Raw genomic sequence first — 19,687 nt, 5'->3', positions numbered from 1 at the left:
GGGAAAAATAACAACTCAACTGCAGGAACTTCTTTTTCTCTCTCTTTTTCTCCATGCCTATGCAGAGAGCAGGACTCCTCTCACCTAACTCAGACATCTCAAACAGCACAGCGTCAGCTAAGCACAGTCCCCAGTGGGTTGGAGTGTGAAAAATGGGAGCTGTGTTCCCCCTGGAGAGGCCCCACACCTCTAAAACCTCAGTCACAGCCCTTTGGGAATGGGGGTGCAGAGAGGTGACAAGCCCCAGCCTTGGGTGATGCTCTCAACAGCATCTACGAGAGCTGTGCCCGTCTCCTTGCCACACATCCAAACTGTGCATCCCTGTCAAGCCCTTGTCCCCCTGGGAGCAGGGAATGGGTGGTGAAGGTACCTTTGCCCCATGGCCAGGGCCCGTGGGGTGAAGCAATCACACCCAGTCACTGAGCAGGAACGATGTGAAGCCGGGGTGCACAAGAGCAGAGGGGAAGGCAGCACCTCCTCTTGGCATGCACCAACACGCCGGGCAGCATGGCTGGCGGCGCCAGCACTGCCTCCCTGCTGGGGTCCCTGCTCAGTGAAGCAGGCAGGTTTCAATCTGACTCCTCAAAGCCATGCCTTTGGTTACCCCACTGATTCTGGACCTACTTGCCAGCTTCAGGGTTAGTGTTTGGAATCCCCACACTGGAGGTAATGTCTTCTCCCACCCTGCTCTTGGACAGTTTTAAGGTGAAAATAGGGAGAGAGGGAATTGCATCCCAAAGGCCTGGCCCCACCCAAGCTGCTTGCTCCTACTGGCAAATCTGGCTTTGTTCCCCTTGAGAAAGCTGCTTCCTTCCTGCAGCGGAAGCATCTCCTGCATGAGGCAGGACCCCGTGGGGTTGCTCGGGCCCCAGCAGGTCTGGGTTTGGTGCCTGCAGCCTGGCCGCATGGCTTGGGCAGGAGATGTGCCTGCTCCAGATTTCAACCCACTCTTCATGACTGAGTCAGAGTGAGTCAGCCCTCTGGATTGCTCTCCTGCTGCCCCTGAGCCAGCCCAGCACATTTATTAGTTAATTAGTTTTTATTTCCTCCTTCTCTATTTCCTTCCCTTTGCAGCCAGCCCTCTCCCCAGTCTTGCCTGCCCCTCTATCAAAGCAAAGAGGCAAAGCTCTCCCTGTGCTCTGGGGACCTCCACCACATACGAACCCCCTGTACTCCACCCCCGAAAGCGTCACCCTTGGGCTTGGCTTCCAACAGAGGGTCCAGGAGGTCAGACCTTGGTCTTGTGCCGATGTGGTGGATGGCAGGAGGGACCCACACTGCTTCCTGCATCTCTGCCAGCTTCCCCCAGTCAAGACCCACTTTTATCTCTTCAAAGGACCCCAGTAATGTCAGGGTTTGTTTTCTGGCCCTTCTCAGCACACCCATTTTGCTTGTGCTAAGGAGCCAGTGTGCCCCATGACACAGGACGGGTACAGGCTGTTATTTTGGTGTCCCGACAAGTTATTAGCGGAAAGGGATGGACGTGTATCAAAGATTGCAGGGAAGAAGAGGAATGCTCAGTGGCTTCACAAACAGCTTGTCTCCAGGGCTGGTTTTGCTTCATTCCCATGCCATTCTCTGATTCCAAGAGGTTTTGTGCCTGCAGAAGTGGCTAAGCAGGGCTGTCACCCATGGGCTGGATCCTGCAGAGAGGGCAGGTGCCTGGCTGAGCCCTGCACATCAGCCAACCTCATGCTCCCTGCAAAAACCTGGGCTTTAGCTAAAAAACAGGGATGGCTAAAAAATAACAGCAGTCTCACTGTGGCTGCTGGAGGACAGAGTCTGTACTGCACAGGGAAGTGGATGGGTGTAGGGATGGGGATGGAAATAGGAATGGGGATAGGGAAAGGGAGCACCCTCCTGTCTGCAGTCCTGCCTGCTCTCTGGCTCATCCAGCTCAGCTAATAAGCAGGTTAGCTGTGCCTCGCTTCCCCGCCTGGGTGGGGAGAAGTTTTCCAGCACTGAGGGTTTGCAACTGAAGAATAAGAAAGCAGATGGAAACAAGCAGGTAATTTTTATCCCCATGAACTAAGCAATGTCATTTCACTTGCAGAATGCATGAACTTTCTGTCTGTTTCACTTCACCCTTCATTCTTCATAGAACCATAGAATCACAGAATGGTTTGGATAGAAAGGGACCTTAAAGATCACCCAGTTCTAACCCCCTGCCCATGGGCAGGGACACGTTCCACTAGACCAGGTTGCTCTGAGCCCTCTCCAACCTGGCCTTGAACACTGCCAGGGATGGGGCATCCTCATCTTGTTTCACACAAGAGGAAAGGAGAAACCTGCAGGAGCTGGGCAGTTTTAATGGGGCATGTTAAGTCTGAAAGGTAATCAGGTACATCTCTATACCATCTCTGCTGGGGAAAAAAAATGTCTCATTTTCATTGGCTTTGCTGATTGAAGTTTAATTATCTTGAATGCAAAGGATTTATCAAGGGAACACAGATTATTATTTTCTAATAAATTCATGTGTAGCAAAGTGTTCATCGAGGTGTCCTCTGAGGAGGGTCTGCTCAGTGTAAGGCAAAGCATTTCAGCAGAGGCAGGGAAAAAACCACCTTTCATTTTCTCCTAAATAGCTTTCCCCCACTGTGAAAAATCTCCCCGAGCACTTAACAGCATCATGCAGCCAATTTTACAAGTGACTTACTTACATTTTCCTCAACTCCAGGCTTGCAAACCTGGGAATTGCCCAGACTGGGGGAAAAAAATGGGGCCTTTCTTGGTTTTCCATGTTCTTCTTATAAGTTCATATGCCAGGAGATCTGATTGCAAAACCAGTCCCAGAGTCAGGGAGACAAATTGCAGGCATGCCTCTTCTGTTTTTGGGGGGTGGTGGTTTACTGTCTTTATCTTGCTTATCTTTCTGAAAGATGCCGCTTTAAGCCCTGAGCAAGACTTGCTGGGTAGCCAGCATCATTAGCAGGGCTGATGCAAATTATCTGCTGCCCCAAAATTAAAGGGAAAGGCAATTTGGGAACTCAACTGTGGACATTAAAACAGTAGCATGTGCTATGAAAGAGAACCTCAGTTTTGCATCCCAGTGTATTAGAGGAGCTAAATGGCTCAGCATTGCTGAGCAGAGGTCATTACTGCCATGGCTTTTAGTTAAAGAAAGCCCATGGGACATCAGTGCCATGGCTGGTCCTGCTGGGACAGAGCTTTGAAGATGGAGGGGAAAGAACGACTCCACACAGTGCTCCTCATTAATGGCCCTGGGAATAGACAACAAAAATGATGCTTCCCAAAACCCCACGTGCAGCATTTCCAAAGACCATAGAATCACAGAATCATGGAATAGTTAGGGTTGGAAAGGAGCTTAAAATCATCAAGTTCCACCCCTCCCTGCCATGGGCACGGACACCTCACACTAAACCATGTCACCCAAGGCTCTGTCCAACCTGGCCTTGAACACTGCCAGAAATGGAGAATTCAAAACTTCCCTGGGCAACCCATTCCAGCACCTCACTGCCCTTACAGTAAAGAACTTCTTCCTTATATCCATGCTGGATCTAAGATGCTGGAAAACCTTCAGTCAGTTGACCCTGTACTGGTTGTCCAACTTCTCCCCAGCCTCTTGCAGACAGGCACAGGTATGAGATGCTCAGGGCAGCCAGACCTTGCTGCTAACCCCAACTTGGTGAACGTGGGCTATGGATATGGCTCACCTGCAGCACCAGCCATGTGGCACAGCACCAATAGGATGAGGGGCAGCCTGCCCTGAGGAACCAGACGCTCCCAAGAGCAGATAAAAGGGATGGCTCTGGCTGCCTGCCTGTGGAAAGTCCCAGCTTGCTCCTCCTCGATGCTCAATCTTCTCACCTCGAGCTGTTTGCAGTCTTCTCCCCAGTTAATATAACCAGAGCTAAGATGCCTGGATGCTGTCTGCAAGCTCTTCTTCAATTTTTAATCTAAGCTGCTGCACCTATTGGTATTTGAGGCTATTTTTAACGCTCTTTCCTACTCCACTGTGCCCCTGAAGCATTATGAGCAGTGATGAGGCCACGTCTTGGCCACCTGCATGGGCAGACAGACAAGTTCAGGTGGCCCTTCATCTGCTGGGCAGTGACAGCAGCAGCAGCATCCCTGCCAGCAGGCTTGGCCCTGCCTCACAGCCATCACCTGCTCTGGTGACTTATAGTGGGTGCTGCAGGGAGGATTACCTGCTTTTGTATCCCCAAACACCCACTTCTCTATCTCACAGAAAAAAAAATAAAAATCCAGAACAACACGGTACAGATGAACACAAACAATTTACAAATCGATCTGCAGAACATTCATGATCCATTTGCATAATGAAAGATATTATTAATTGCCAATTAGTTGTCAAATGGGACTAATGGCACCTGGCACAGATAGAGCAAATGCAGCTCTGCCTGCAACTGTCACTGTCCTCTGCAACTGCACAAACACCCAGTGCTGGGTAATTAATTACACATCTCCTCCACACTCACCCCACCCAGCTGGGTCCGGCACTGCTGCAGGAAGCTTCCCACACTGCCAGGATGGGTCAGCAGGGATGGGATGCTGCTGGTTCCACAGATGCTCCTGTCCTGGTGTCAGTGGGATGGCTGGGGATGGATGCACCTCTCCATGGTGTGTGGTGAGTGAGCTGGTGTGGGTCAGGAAGAGCAGCACAAGCCTGGGTGCTGGAAGGAGAGCTTTGAGTCATTGCTGCAGAGGGTAATTGGGGTGTCTGATGGACAGGGGCAGAAGGAGGTACCATATCGGCTTAGGCTGGGTGTGAAGCTCAATGCAAAGGAGGGCAGGCCTAGTGTTTTTCATGCAACAGCTTAAGATCCAGCCCTGCCATAAACACAGAGAGAGGAATGTGATAAAGCATCCGATCCTGCTCTGCAGGTAGGGTTGTTTGCTGAGCTCAGTGATGGAGAAATGCAAAAGGCTGATTCTGCCTTGGAGACTGGCCTGATTATACCTGGAAAAATAGGGACTTACACTTGGAAAAATGTATTGCAAGCATTATTTTCTCTGCCTCGTTTGCCTGATCACTGGCTGGGCAGGTGTACATCTGCAGCAGCAACCCATACCCCTGAAGAGCTAAGAAAGCCTCAGCCAAGGGACAGTTTGCATCTCAGTCATGCTGTAAAAAGGGGAAAATCCCCATCCCAGAGCAACTGTCTTGTCCCACCCCCTGCACCAGTACCAGCATGACAAGGCTCTTCTCAAAACCTGAATTCTGGCATGGGTGTTGTGATGGAGGTAATTGAGCCCTGCTGGGGGGCTTTTGTTTTGTGGGTGATGAGCTGGAGTGTGTGGTGTCAAGCCCTGGGGACTCCTGGGCTTGCCAGAGCACTGCGGTGCTGGTGCCCCATTCTCATAGGCCAAATCTTTCCCTTCTTCAAGGTTAGTTATGGAAAAGGGGTGAGGAGGGCAGAGCTGTGGAGAAGAGCTGTGCATGGGACAGCCATCCTTCAGCCCCGGGCTGTGTCGAGGGAGAAGAGTCCATACCCGCAAGGATGTTCAAGGGGAGCTGGACCCTGCTGGATCCTGCTGTGGGGAATCAGTGGCTTTCCCATTAAGCTAGCAAAGGGTAACCTAAACCACAGACCAAAAGGGTTGCAGTTTCACATAATGTGGCTGCAAGCTGCTCTCTGGGCTCTGGGATGCTTGGGTGCATGCAGGCTCCCAGGCCAGCTCCAGCCCTTCACACCAGCACTGCTGCCTGGTATTTGGGGGCATGGGAGTGCAGAGCCACCCACTGACAGCCTGATCCAGGGCTTGCAGACAGCCTGCTGCCACTCCAGCTCTGTGGATGCAAATGCCAGGTCAGCATAGAGTTCCCATTATTAATTAGGCTACAGAGCAATGCAGCATCATCTCTACCACAGGTCACATAAGGCATTGCTCAGCCAGCCACGAGTGTATGCTGAAGGATCTGCATAAATCAGGGGAGTGGGGTGCACTGCCTTGCCAAATGTGATGTCAGGAGGGGTGTGAAGCAGGGGGAGGTGGCATGGGGGGATCAACTGGCCTGGATGGCTGAGCCTGGGGGCAACCCCTTCTCCTGCAAAGCACCAAAATAAGTGAACCCCATGAGAGCAAGGGGTCTGAGAGCTGCGTTTGCACAAGGGGGAGTGCAAAAAGGTTCAAAGTGGGTGCTCTGCACCAGAGAAAAGTGTGTCTGGAGATGAAGGAGGCAGGAGCTTTGGAGAAGGATAAGGTGTTGGGGGCAGCCAGCATGTGGGTTATACTGGGTGGGATAATGCAACAGGATCCCAGTCCCTCTGCTCTGCACTGGAGAAGACAGCACCGAGGTTATAGAGGGCAAGTACAGGGAGAGCTGACCCCAGCGATTTAGCTCCAGCCACCAGCCACCCCTGCCCCAGCATATCCGGGTTATCCCACACTGGCTGGCCATGCTCTAATCTTAACTTTCCCCTCCTGCTCACAGCTCTGAAAGCCAAAAAGAGCAATAATGCATTAATCCTAAATACAAGTGCTGACAAAGGAATTGGAGCCAACAACAGTACTGAAAGCAAGGTTTCAGTGAGGGTGACAGTTACCATTTCCCAGCTTTTTCCTGGGATGCCTGCAGCATCCTTCACCCCTTTGCCTTTGTTTGCCTAGGGCCTTGGGCAGCAAAATGTTGGCACAGGGCAGTGCTGTGCAAACAGAGCAGGGGCAGGGCTGAGCAAGAAACACCTGGGATTTATCCCCCATTGCCCATCATCGGCTTCCAGGCACTTGTTATTTTTAGCATTCCCTTAAAAAAAGAAACTCCGTTGGAAATAAGTGCCCTGGGGTACAGAGGCTTTGTGCATGCTGGCACAGTGGCAACCACTGTAATCCCCATCCATACCTTTAGTGGCACGGATAGATGAGAGTCAAGGCAGTGCATTTCATGCCACTGTGTTAATGGGTGTCAGGGCTCTACTCTAAACCTGTATTTCCCAGGGCTTTATATCTGGATCATAAAAATTCAGAGGAGAGAGTAAAGCAAAGAACCAAATCACACAAAAGGAGGCAGTAGCCACAGCTGCTTTGGCTTTACTGTGCTCATATACCTCATAGACAGCTTGGGTTGGCAAAGTGGAGAGCGCCCGGGCAGTGACATGGTGCCAGCTCCTGCTGCTGCTGTGGGGTGTTTGTGGTGGGAACACAGCTGCCTGCAGCACCCCCAAAACCATCAGAGGGGGGTTATGGTGTCATGAAAGCGCATGCACATGGGAGAGTGGGTCAGGGGTTTGCTGACTGGGGCATGCCCTAGTAATGCCCTGCCTAGTGGCATGGATGCTGTGGTGCAGATATCCCCTCCACCGGGCACACAGGCAAGGGCTGCAGTACCTGCTATGGGGATGGGACCCAAAAGAAGAGCTAGAGGAGCTGCCAGGGTGGTGAGAGGCTGTGGCGATTTTGGGGTGGCCCTGCTGGGTCCCCAAAGCCATGGTTCCTCCCTCCTGCCCTGCTCCAGCTCCCAGACGCAGCCATGGGGAAGGGTGAGCCAGCTCTTTCCCTCCAGTTTGCTTTAATGAAACCAGAGCTGGGCTCCTGCCAAGCACCCCGGCTTCCTCCAGCCCAGGGGCAGCCAGCCATTGGGGCAGGGAGGAAGGTAGAGGGGCTCTCAGGGGTGTGAAAAGCAAGCAGACACCCTCCTGGTAGTGTAGGGCCCTGAGCTGTGGTCAGTGCTGGGTCTGCTTCTTCATCTGTGGGATGCCAGGGCACCCACAGCACCCAGCGGTGGGTAGCCTGGATACTGTGTTCACTCCATGGCCTCCCATCCATATCAGCTGGAGAAAGTCAGGATGGAAACCATACGGTCTTCCCTGAGCAGGCTGGTCCCTGGCCCATCCCCAAGCCTGACCCAGCCTCAGTGTCCCCTTGACCCAGCCGGGTATCCCGCACATCCCAGACACGAGGGGAGACGACGTTGCTTCAGGGCTGGATTTTCCAGCAAGTTTCAATCCGGCGGTGCTCTGCCTGAGCCCTGCCTGTCTGCCCTGCCTGCCCACCCCTTGCTGGGGGGGCTCCACTGCCTTCCCGAGGGGTACGTGCTCTTCAGAGCAGGATAACCGCACTGGGTGGAAAGCTGGGGCTGATCATCTTGGCGCGGGGCCGTGCCTGCGCCTGACTCACCATTTAAACATGTTCTTTTCTCTGTGCAATTAACTGGGAGTTGCATGTGCGAGCTGGCAGGGGAAACCCACAACCAGCAGGAGACTGCACAGCTGCCGCTTCCCGTTGAAATGGCATGTCTAGGGAATGTTTCCATTGAAAATCGCCCTTAAAACCAAAACAAAACGGTATGTTTCCCTGCTGCAGAGCAACGGAGCGACGGCGGCGCTGGAAGCGCTGCTCTGATCTCAGGCACCATCCGCCTTTGCGCCGGGTGATGGTTGGGCGGCAGCATCACACTTATAAATTTAGCAGATGGTAATGAAAGGAGGGAGGCTGCCATCCTCCAGCCATGCCCCTCGCCTCTGCCAAGCTGGTGAGCCCCCCCTTGCACCTCAAAGCAGCCCTTTGTGCTGGAGGGATACCCAAAGCTGGGGGCTTAGAGAACCTGTGAGAGCTCGGCTGGAGGTGGCAGGGATCTCAGGATGCTGGCACATGCTGTCTGCGTTATCAGGGGAGATGGCAGCTGTAGGGAAATGCTGAGTTCACTGGGCTTTATATACATGTGTGCATACGTATAGGTGTATATACATGTCTAGCACCTACACTCCCTGCAAAAGGAGCAACCCCACATACTGCCTTGGCAAATACACTGAAATAATGCCCCACAGTTTTGCAACCCCTCAAATGCGTTTGCTCACTTGTCATATGTTTAGGTTTACAGCCTCCAGTATTAATTCACAGCTAAGTAAATAAAAAGATTAATGAAGTGCTTGCTGCAACAACAACAGATATTTGCAATTGGTGCCTAAGGGTTTCAAGCCTTTCCTGGGTGCGGGACAGGCATGGTGCTCCCCTCCAACCACCCCTATGGGTGCCAGAGCAGTTGGTGGTGACACCTCTCTGGTGGGATGTTCTGGGGAACTGGTGCGAGGTGCAGTTCAGCCAAAGCCCACGGCTGTTTCTGAGGTTGTTCCTGGCACTGGTTCACCGTGCAGGCACAAAAATGGGGTGGTTTTGTCCCTAGGGGATGATGGAGCAGAGGGGGATCTCCTTGGGGTGCAGGTGGAATGGAGCAAGAGAAGTAGGAAGGAGAGACAGAGGGTGGAGGGGGCAGAAGAAAAGGAGCTGGCTGTAGGGAAGAGATGGGGGAATGTGAGGACCCCAGCAGAGTGGCTGTGGAGCTTGGCTGCAGCAGACTGGGTCCTGTGTGCCATTAATTAAGTACAAGGGGATTTACAAACTATTTGTGGAGCCCATTAGACAAATATTAGCTTGCACAGTCCATTTCTTCAAAATAAAAATAAATGATTAGGCATTTAAAAGATGCTATGGCTGCTTAAAAAAAAAACAAACCAGAGCGATCGCAGAAATCCTGCTCTATACCACCAACACTGTTGGAACCCTTTGTGCAAGGCACCTGGTACAGACCAGTCCCAGCACCCCAGCACCTCGCAGCTGATGGTGTTCACAGGGTGGGTTTAGGCTGTGACAGCCATTGTGTCAGTGGCCCTGATGGGGAATGGTTCCCAGCCCTGGCTCTAGCAGCCACTGCCTCAAAGGGGGCTTTCAGCCAACTCCCTAATGCAGAGCCCTGCCAAAGCTGTTTCCACCAGCCCTGTAACCCCTTGGGTGTAAGAGCAGGGTTAAGTGGATGTCCCTATTTGCCCTGGGGTCCTTGAGCATGGTGGGAGGAAAGATGCTCGGGATGAACTCGTTGAGCTGGCAAGATGCGAGGGGGCTTTGCTTTGCCCCTGTCTCATGCCCACTGGCACCGCATTTGTTCCCAGCCCCTCTCCCCTTTGGCATCCGTCTGTCCCCCCTGCCTAACAGAGCACTGACCTTGGCTGGGGCTGCTGGGAAGCCCCAACAGCACAAACAGCAATTCACGGTGGGAGTAAATCATTGATAGATGGGTGATGGATAACACTGAGCCACGGCCAAGCTCCTCACTGCCTTGGACTCCCCAGGGTGCTTTGTCCCTAGGGCTGGCGGGGGGGCATGTGTGGCCTGGGCTGGCTTTCCCTTGTTGCAGTTCTGTGTATTTATGAAGCATGAGGCCAGAGTCCCCTTTCCCTAGGCAAAGAGGTGCCTGCTTGCACCCCCCAGCTGCCTACCCTCCCTGGGAATACAAACAGCATCATCCCCTTGCAAAGCATGACTGAAACTTCTTGCAACAGACAGCAGCAGGTTGTTTTAAACCATGGTGCACAAAGAAAAGCGTCTTCCCAGTGTGCTGGGGAAGCCCCAGGGCACAGCAGTGGGGATGGAGGTGATGCTGAGCCCTTGCTGCTGCATGCAGTGGGACCTTTCATGTCCTCCTGCACTTGAGCTGTGGTTTAAATGTATTTATGGCGAGAATCTAATCTGTTTTAGGGCACAAGGGTGCAAGTGGAGTTGCCCCAGCAGAGGAAGCACGTTGGAGGATCTCCAGTTCCTCCAGTGTGAATGGGAGGCTGGTCCATGACCTGTAGTACACAATTCATTCCTTATGTTGTCGCAGTTTGCACAGGGACAAAGCAAATCCATGCCTGCTTCACAGTGGCTCCTTATTCCAGCTTTATCCCAGAGCAATGCTTCCCCCTTTCCTCTGCTCCTGGATTAGTTTTGCAACACAACATGTGGCTTCCTAACTCCATTCCCAGAGTTCGCCCTGGGGGGAGGTTAGCTGGCTTCTGCAGCCTTGTAATCAAAACCCACTGGCCAGGGGCTGCGATGGAAAGCACGTGAGTGCCAGCGGGTGCAAAGCGAGGAGCTGCATCTCTGAGCTGCTGGGGTGGGATGCACCTCCTGCACCCCCTGCCTGCGCAGCACCCACTGCACCCCAGGGTGCACTGATGGGTGCCGTGGGCCTCTGCAGGCTTTCACCACCCAAACCGCACGAATTGCAATTATTTTTCAGCAGATAAATTCAGAGACCACTTTTCCTCCCACCCCAACACACAGGTGTGGATTCTCTGATGTCTCGTAGCATTAATGCTCCTAGTGAACCTCCTGGGGGTGCCCTTGATGGGGTTTCTCTCTTGTTTTGGGGAGACAAGAGTAGTTCTGCCCCTGAGACGTCTGCCCCGCTGTTGGATGTGACTGAAGTGAGCTGAGTGGCTCTGTAGCTCGCAGAGGGAAGCCGGCGAGCACACAGACAGGCTAAAAATACTCCCCTGCTCCTATGATCTTTCCTGCCCGTCTGCCCCTCCCCGCTGGCCGCTGCCTTTCCTGCTTTATAACACATTTCCATGGGCTTTTCAGCAGCTCAGGCAGGCTGAGGGCAAACCCTGGGACTAACCCCCTGGCCCAGAGCCCCAGAAAAGGGAACAAGAGGGCATAGGCTTTTCTACCGGGGCTGTAGAGATGCCAAGTGCATGCTGTGTTTTGTTGTGCAATGGGTTGTGGTAGGGGGCTGCAGCGGGGGGCTGCAGCAAAGCCAGCGCCTGCCCATCTCGCCCCAGGTTTATCAGTAACTCGGTGATAAAAGCCAGTCTGGGGTACCAGGTCAGGCAAGGAGCTGTGGGTCCAGCGGGGAAGGCGATCCTGCCTTTTCAGCCATCCCGAGGAATCTCACAGGCTCTAATCGCATCCGGCTGCTGCGACTTGATCTTAAAGAGGATCCTGGGTTGTGGGCAGCTGTAAATACCGGTGGGTAGATTAGCAGAATATACTGTATCAGCACTACCAGCCGAGTGGCAAGCAGGGAGGCATCCTGCTGGGATGCATGCTTAGAGTTTCTTGATGTTTCCAATACTTACGTACTCAGCCTGGATTTTCTCTCTTTCCACCTCCATTTAACTTAGATCCCATGAAACCCCTTTTTATTTTCATCATTGCTGACTTCCCAGGCACGGAGAGAGGGCAGCAGGGTAAATACGGAAATTTGGAGTTCCAGTTAAATATACTAATACCTCCCCCCAGCCAAAATCAGACAGCAGCACCCTCTCTGTGAGCATCCCCCGAGTCCCCGGGAGCCAGGGATGGTTCTGCATTGCTGGCATTCCTGCTCCAGCTCTGATGGCTGTGTGCCACTGCCAGCCACCCAGCACGCTCAAAGGGACATCCTGCTCCTGGCCACCACCCAGGTACTAAGCTGGGGTGTTCCCAGGCCACCCCCCGGAAACTCCCCCTTTCCCTGGGGCAGCTGGGGATGCTTAGCACCATCCAGGTCTGGCTTCTGCACACTGGTTACCAGCTTTCCCAGCTCACTGGCTGTTCAGCTGAGATGGAGTGTGATGGAGAGAGTTGGGGCTGTCAGAAGGTCTCTGCCCAGTGGGGTACACCAAGGCAAAGAGCAGTGGGGCAGCACTGGGGAAAAAAACCTGAGGAATGCTCCTGATGTGTGCCCAGCCATTTAATCATAAACCCAATTAAAGCAGAGGCTTGATTATTTCTCTGTGAAGTGGGTATTGCTGGTGAAAAATCCAATGGCATTATCCTAAAAGGCTCAGAAAATGCTGAAGGAAGCACCCTCTCCCCAGCACACAGCTCGGGTCCCTCCATCCTGGGTGTTCCCATGCCAGCGTTGATGCATCTGCCCCAGCCTGGATGGCAAGAGAGAGAGATCTTCCTTGGAAATCCCCTGTGAAATGCCAGAAATGGAGCAAGGTCCAGCTCCTCGCTAGAGTTTATAGCAACGTGCTGGCTGTTGTGACTCTACCATGGGCTTTTCTTATTTGTTTTCTTTCCCTTATGGGCTCAGAAACCATCCACAGCCCAAGCACAACCCATTCACAGTAGCTGAGATTTGTTCTCCTATCTAGTCCAGGGAAGAACTTCTAAGTCTCAGCTACAGCTGGAGCCTGGCATGGTCAAACAACGACACCTTTGTCCCCAAATGCACCCAACAGGGCTCACTGGCTGCCCTACAAAAACCCAATCATCACATGCTGAGGTTCCCATGCTGCTGGTCCAGGTTATATTTTCCTAGCTGAACATCCTAAAAATCACCCTGGTGGATGCCAAGCAATGCAGCAGAACTCCATGGTCTGTACAGCAACTGGGGGGTCAGAAACAGTCCCTGTAGGAGCGTCAGCCCTTGGGAAAGGGAGCTGGGCGCTGAAACATAACTGGATGTAGCTGTTACTTTGTTGCTTTGTTTATAATTTTTATCCCATTAGCAAAATCATAGGGAAACTATGGATAAGAGAGCTGACACGTTTGTGCGACCATCCCTGCCAATAACAATGCTGTTACTGAAATGCTGGAATGGAGGATACTCGCTGGTGATAACACAGGATCACAGTGAACAGCTGCTATTTCCTGTCCTTTTAATATAAATACATCTAGTATGAGAAAAATCTGTGTATATTATGTGAATGGTATTTTCAGTCATAACCACAACACCTTCTTTTTTGATGTTAATTTTTTGAGATACTCCTAGCAATGCAATTAGCTCAGTTAAAGCTTGTCCAAAAAAAGATTAAAAAGAAAAAGTTCCATTTATTACATTTTCCATCTGTGTCTCTGTTTCTTGGGACTTTGAGCAAGATTAATTCCAGAATTGTTAAAGAGAAATGTCACTGGAGTCTTTGGGCTTTTCCTTTCACAAAGAGGAGAGGCAGACCGGACACTGGCTTATGTCCATCTTTCCGAGCTCTCCCCACATCGGAGCCTGGGGCAACTCATGCTGAGCACGTTTTTTCCCGAAGACTCTCCTCTGGCCATGAGAGCATCTCCTGTCGATATGAGACACAGCATTTCTCTTCAGCTATATAACAGCATTAGCATACATGCCATCCACGCACATGTTTATATATTGCCTTGCTGGTATTCAAGAGCTCTTCCTGATGCTTTATTTAGCCTCTGCGGCAAGGCTGTGTTACTGTATCGCTGTATTAGACGAGGCGGGGGGGGTGCAAACGATGGGGCAGGGGCTGTGCAGGACATGCTCAGCAGGGCTGACTCATCCTCCCCAGCAACACACAAAGTGGTGGGGCCATGTCCTGCTTGTGCTCTCCTCAACCCCTAAAGTGTTTTATGAACTGGACTAAAGGAACCGAACGGCAACTCTGCCATGTGCCTGGCCCCTGCCTGGATATCCCCCACTGCGTTATCTGCAGGAGGGATGTGTCCGGAGTAATTTTATGGGGAATAATTAGACTTTTCTGGCTGGGTGGTGATTTCTGCTCGGCCCATGTTCTCAGCTGCGGTCACATTGAACATGGGTGGCTTTGAAGCTGAGGACACAGTACAACACAAGTAGGAGTGAGCTGCTGGGTGGGAATGCTCCCTGACTTTCACATGGCATGAATAAGAGTGCAAGAGTGAGCCCAAAGACGAGAGTTTTTCAGCCCTGGCTCTGCCGAAAGCCAGGCTGTTTTTTTCCATGAGGAGAGCAGTGTGTTGGATTCCCACTGCCGGTACCGCGCACTCGCATAATGTAATTACCCAGCACGATCTGTTGAGCTGCAAACAGATTTCAGAAATAAGTGTCAGGGTATTCGCAGCAGAGCTGCTCTTTATTTAGGTCTGGGAACAAGCGGCTGTTCTCTCCTGGAGCCTCATAGAGACTGCGGGGGCAGAGGCGGCCTCGCAGGTCATCCTCAAAAATGCCTATAGACGCTTAAAAGTGAGGAATAAATAACTACTCCAAAAACAATCTCACCAGATGGCACTTCTGAAGAAGGAGTGGCTCAGAGATGCTTTGCTGCTAATTTATGGTGTTGGTGGTGCTGCTATTCCTGTGCTGGGTCACCTATGGAGGGACCTGTGTGTGCGCTAGCTCTGTTACATGTGTCGAGCAAGCACTGGCCCTCACACGAATGTGTCCAACTCACTTTTAATCCAGCTGCCAGACGGTTAGCAGGGGCCTTAATGGGAACAGGCTTTGGCCCTAATTCTGCTCCTGCCTCCACCCAACTCCAAAGTACTAGCTTAATATGCCAGTGGCACAGCCAGGGATGGGGATACTGGGCTCTGTGCAGAGGGTACTCGGGCCCCCCTCTCCAGAGATGCTCGGGTCCCCAGTGGGAACATGGGAGTCCCTTTCTGGGAGATACCCAGGTTGCCTCAGGAAGATGCTCAGCTCCTCTCTCCGGGTATGTCTGGGTGGGTAAGTTCTCTGGGGAGCCTTGGGTCCCCCCTTGGAAATGCTCAGGTCCTCCACGGCCGGTGCTCTCCCCAGGGGATGCTCTGGTCTCTTCCGAGCAGTGCTCCCCAACGGGAACGCGTGTCCCCCGGGACGGGAGGTGGGGTGCGTGTGCCTGACTACCGCCGCCCCCTCCAGGGCAAGCGCTCGGCTCCCCTCCCGGGGATAGGTGTTGGGCTCGCTGCGGGGCTCTGTGTCCCCTCGCCGGGGCCGCCCGGTTTCCCCTCGCTGTCCCGGGGACCGCGCTGAGGCGGGAGGCGGTGCCGGTGCGCTCGGGGCGGTGCGGCCCGGGAAGGGGCGGGGGCGGCTGCGGGCTGGGCTGTACGGCTCCGCTAGGCTTGGCTCGGCGCGGCTCGGCTCGGTTCGGCTCGGTTCGGTTCGGCTCGGCAGGCAGCGCGGTCCCCGGAGCCGCAGGTAGGTGCGTGCCCGGCGTCCCGCACAGCGCTCTCGGCCCCGCTTAGCCCGGCCCGGCTCGGTTAACTCGGCCCGGCTCGGCTCGGCGGGGCTACCGCGTCCCTGCGCTGCCCCCCCTGTGCTGCCGCGGGTGGGCCCAGCGTGGGGTGTCGTGGGGCCGGCGCGGCTGCTTGTTGCGCTTGGGGGATGAGTTGGAGCCAGAGAAGTGCGAGAGGCTCCGGCTGCAGGAATGCGAGTCATTTCCTCCGCCCGCCGCCCGCGGGGAGCTGAAGGCGAACGCACAGCGGCCGGGCTGCCCCGCGACCCCCGCCTGCCGCTGTCTCTCCACGGCCCCGGCTCCGCCGGACCCTCGCCCGCGGTCTCTGCGTGCCCCGGGGTCGCGCTCATCCACGGGTCCCATCGTCTGCGGGACGCCTCACCCCAGGGACCCCTTGCACGTGGTTCACACTCACCCAAGCGTCCTGTCACCCATGGGATGTCTTGCCCCTGAGTTGTGCTTACCCATGGGTCTCCTTGCATCTGAGACCCTCTTGCATCTGGGACCCCCTCATCCACAGATCTCCTTGTCCCTGGGATTCTTTGTTTATGGGTCACAGTTGCCCAAGCATCTTGTCACCCATGGGACCCCTCACCCCTTGGTCATACTCACCCATGGATCCCCTTGTTGACACTTGCCCGTGTGTCCCTTCATCCACAGGCCCCCTGACCTATGTGTCACACTCACCAGTAGGTCCCCTTGCCCATGGGTTACATTCACCCATGGTTGCCTTGCCCATGGGTCCTTTTGCCTCTGGATAACACTTGCCCACAAATCATACTCACCCACAGATCCCCTCGCTCCTGGGATTTCCTCACTTGCCCATGGGTCCCCTTGTCTGCAGGGCTCTCCATCCCTGGGTCACACTCACCCACACATCCCCTTGCCTGTGGTACCCCTTGCCCATGGGTCACACTCACCCATAGGCCACACTTGCCAGCGGGTTCCCTCACATGTGGGTCCTCTTTCTATGTGAGACCTCTTTTCTGTGGGTCCTCTTGCCCATAGGACCCCTCACCCATGGGTTCTGTCATCTGTTGGTCCCCTCACCCATGGATCCTCTCACCCATGGATCCTCCTGTTTCTGAGTCACAGTCACGTGTGAGACTCTGTTGTCTGTGGGGCCCACTCACCAATGGGTCAGTCATGGGGGTGCTGTGGCTCAGGGTGCAAGCCAATACCTGATAGTGGCACTAATGGTCTTCTCCGAGTGTCCCACTGGGGATGAGAGTCCCTGCCAGGTTATGGAAGTGGAGGATAAACCCACACAGCTCTTAAACTGGGCTTTAAGTGCCATCGTGCCCTTGTGGCAGCAAGGAAATCGGGGCTGAGGTTTCCCAGGACCGCGCGTGGTGTTCCCATGTCCTTTGACTTGCACGTGGGAGTAAGGCAGTGCCCGGCCCTGCATGCCCGCTGCCCCCACCACCTTTGCTGTCATTGCAATTCTGAATCAGCTTTTTCCTGCTCATGGCTGATACATTTCTGGTCATGAGGATGTTTTTATCTCTAAGCCAAACTCTGCTTTTCCAGTGATGCTTCGACATGGCACTGATGGAGCTGGGCGTGTGGAGCTTTGCCACTCTGCCTAATTCCCAGGCTGGTTTGTGTCGGTGTTTTTCCATGGAGCTTGCTTGCACTCTCCAGTTCTTGGATGGAATGGGTATTAATTCGAACTCTCTTTCTTGAAAGCGATGTTGTTTCGTTTAAAACTCCCAGTCCCGAAGGCATGTTGGGGTTTGGTTATAGGTACTGGCTTTTTACTATCGTTTTGTAGAGGCATTTCTTTTTTAAAACTGGGTTTATTCAGGCTCTTTAAACCCTGAGTCTGTAAGCAATTATTCCATTACATGAAAGTCAGGACGCTGAAAAAGATTAATTCAGACCAGATGTAAAAATAAATGTGAATTTCAAATTAAGATGATGTCAGCTCCCTCCTGCTAAAAAAAAAAAGAGGCAGCCTTTGGACTCCAGATGGAGTATACAAATGATGGTGGTGGTTAAAATATCTGCCTGCTTCTTAATTGAGTTTTATGCTTTTTTTTTGGCCTTGTCTGAAAAAGCAGGCTTAGGATATTGCTCAAACAACAACAAAAAACCTTTTTCCCCCTTGCTGCTGGGGGAAAGGGAAGTTTATGGAGGCTCCGGCATGGCTGCGAGGCTCTCCCAGCCAGAGAACCAGAGAGTGACACTGCCGGGGGAGGACAAATCCCCCTCTGCCCGCTCCAGGGTTAAAAGAGAAAGTAGCTTGGTTTTGGTTTGGTTTTGTGGGATCTGGAGCTGGAGGCGAGGACGCTGCAGGGCTCTGGATGGTCCAGGAGCGGTTATGTGCCTTTTGGCATAAAACTGAGCTGGTTTTTGGGCTCTTAGCTCGGTGCAGAGCGCTTTGCATCCTGTTTCTTAACCCCTCTCTGTGTGCACAAAGCATTGCATGTTCCCCAGAGCGGGGATGGGTTTGAGCACTGAGCCCATGTATGGGAACAGGCCTGGGAGTAGGGCATCAGGGAAGGGGCTACCCAAAAGTGCCTTCCCCTGGGGAAGGAAAGCCCAGGGCCAGAGCATCTTGGGTGGGGGTTATTAAACAGGGAGGTCCATGGTTTGGAAACTCAGGGATGCAGGATGGTGACCCTGGCTCTTAAGCTGATTGGTGGTCCCAGGGTCCTGCAGCCAAGGCTGAGGGCCAGATTGCCAAGGATTTATGGATGCTGCTTGTAGTGTGGGTTGCAACTTGCTCAAGGAGAGGGGAGCAAGGGCAATACTTCACATACATCCTTCAGAGGGATGCCTGCAGTCCCAGGCCTGGCACCTGAGCTCTGGGAGGTTTGGGTTTGTTACTGGTGCTGCTTGGGGACAATTCATAAAGTCCTCAGGAGCGTGGTGGGGACAGGATCTGGACCTAGATGGGGGAGAAACAGTCCCTCCCCAACCCAGTCTTGATGCCATGGATGCTCTCAGCAGACAATACTGTAGTACTGAAGGCTAGGGCAAAGTCTGCCGGAAGGAAATGAAATGGAAGGGGCTGGTTCCGTAGCAGAAGAGTGAAGGGGAAGAGCAGGCGCCGTCCCTCCCTCACTGGAGCCTGTGCCAGGCGAAATCCATTTCTGTATGCATCCTTGCTGAGGCTGGGCGGCTTTATTTATATTTTAGCGCACCAAAGTAAGGGAACGAAGAGGCCTGTGACGGCTGTGCTGTAGGTTACAGGCAGATGGAAAAGCAGCACTTCCAGGCCGGATCCTGCTCAGTGCACGGCAGAAGGATGGGCTGGGGGAGCGGTTTCCCGAGCTGCTGTGGCTCGGCCCATGTTTCCCCATGTGCTGATGTGATGTCCCATGGGGCTTGTCCCCAGTGCTGGCTGTGATTGCAGCTGCAGCACAAACAGGAGAGGACAGAGGGGCCATTATCCCAGTTTGGGAATGATGCACTTGGCTTGGCCTTTTGTGGCTGTCCCTCGGGTGTCCCCAGCACCCACTCATCCTGTTGCTGTGGTCCCATTGCAGCAGCCGAAGGGGAGGAAGAGGAGGAGGGGGAAGAGAAGGAATGTTGCAGAGGTGGAGACAGGCAAGCTCCTGGGGGAACGCTCCTTGCAGAGGGTTTTTGGATACCTCCAGCACTTGGGGGCATCTGCTGGGGCTGGCCCCCGGCTGCCCAGGCTGAGTTTCCAGCATCCAAATAGCTTTTGTGGTGGATGAAGTAATGTAATATTTATAACCGAGTCCTTTTTCCCAGTGAAGGTCTCTTTCATCTGCCTCTCTTCATTAGGAGGAAACTGTTGAGTTCATGAAGAATTGGAGACAATTTTAATTACGGGGCAACCGCAAGCAGGAATTAATCTAGCTTTTGGGTTAGTAGAAGCTGCATTAAGTGATGGCCTTAAAACTTGTAATAACAGCTCATGCATACCTGCGCCCTGTGATGTGGGGTAAACCCGACTCTAAGCACTTAGAAACAAGAAATTCCTGCCCTGTGAATTCATCTTCCCGTCTTGCTCTGCACTTAGGGCAGCCTCTTGCTGCAGGATGGCCTGCGTCTACGTGTGGGTCCCACACGGAATCCCTTCTCTCAGCCCTATTGTAACTTGGGGGGGC

General features: G+C 53.4%; 1 protein-coding gene across 5 annotated transcripts in view; it reads left to right on the top strand.

Moving 5' to 3' along the window:
• The window catches only part of FRMD6 (FERM domain containing 6), a 39,626-nt gene that overhangs the window by 3,668 nt on the left and 16,271 nt on the right, over nucleotides 1-19,687 (top strand). The window contains exon 1 of one of the 5 annotated variants that reach the window (XM_031051975.2): nucleotides 15,476-15,568. The exons of 3 other annotated variants lie outside the window; for them this stretch is intronic. The gene's annotated coding sequence lies outside the window, so the exon portion shown is untranslated. Of the gene's footprint in view, nucleotides 1-15,475; nucleotides 15,573-19,687 lie in introns of those variants that run through there. One more of the 5 variants, XM_034062605.1, reaches the window with a different exon arrangement.

Source organism: Melopsittacus undulatus, chromosome 4, assembly GCF_012275295.1.
Source record: "Melopsittacus undulatus isolate bMelUnd1 chromosome 4, bMelUnd1.mat.Z, whole genome shotgun sequence".
In the NCBI taxonomy this organism is placed as follows: domain Eukaryota; kingdom Metazoa; phylum Chordata; class Aves; order Psittaciformes; family Psittaculidae; genus Melopsittacus; species Melopsittacus undulatus.
Note: the sequence above shows the minus strand (reverse complement) of the source record. Positions and strands in the feature narration are given on the sequence as shown.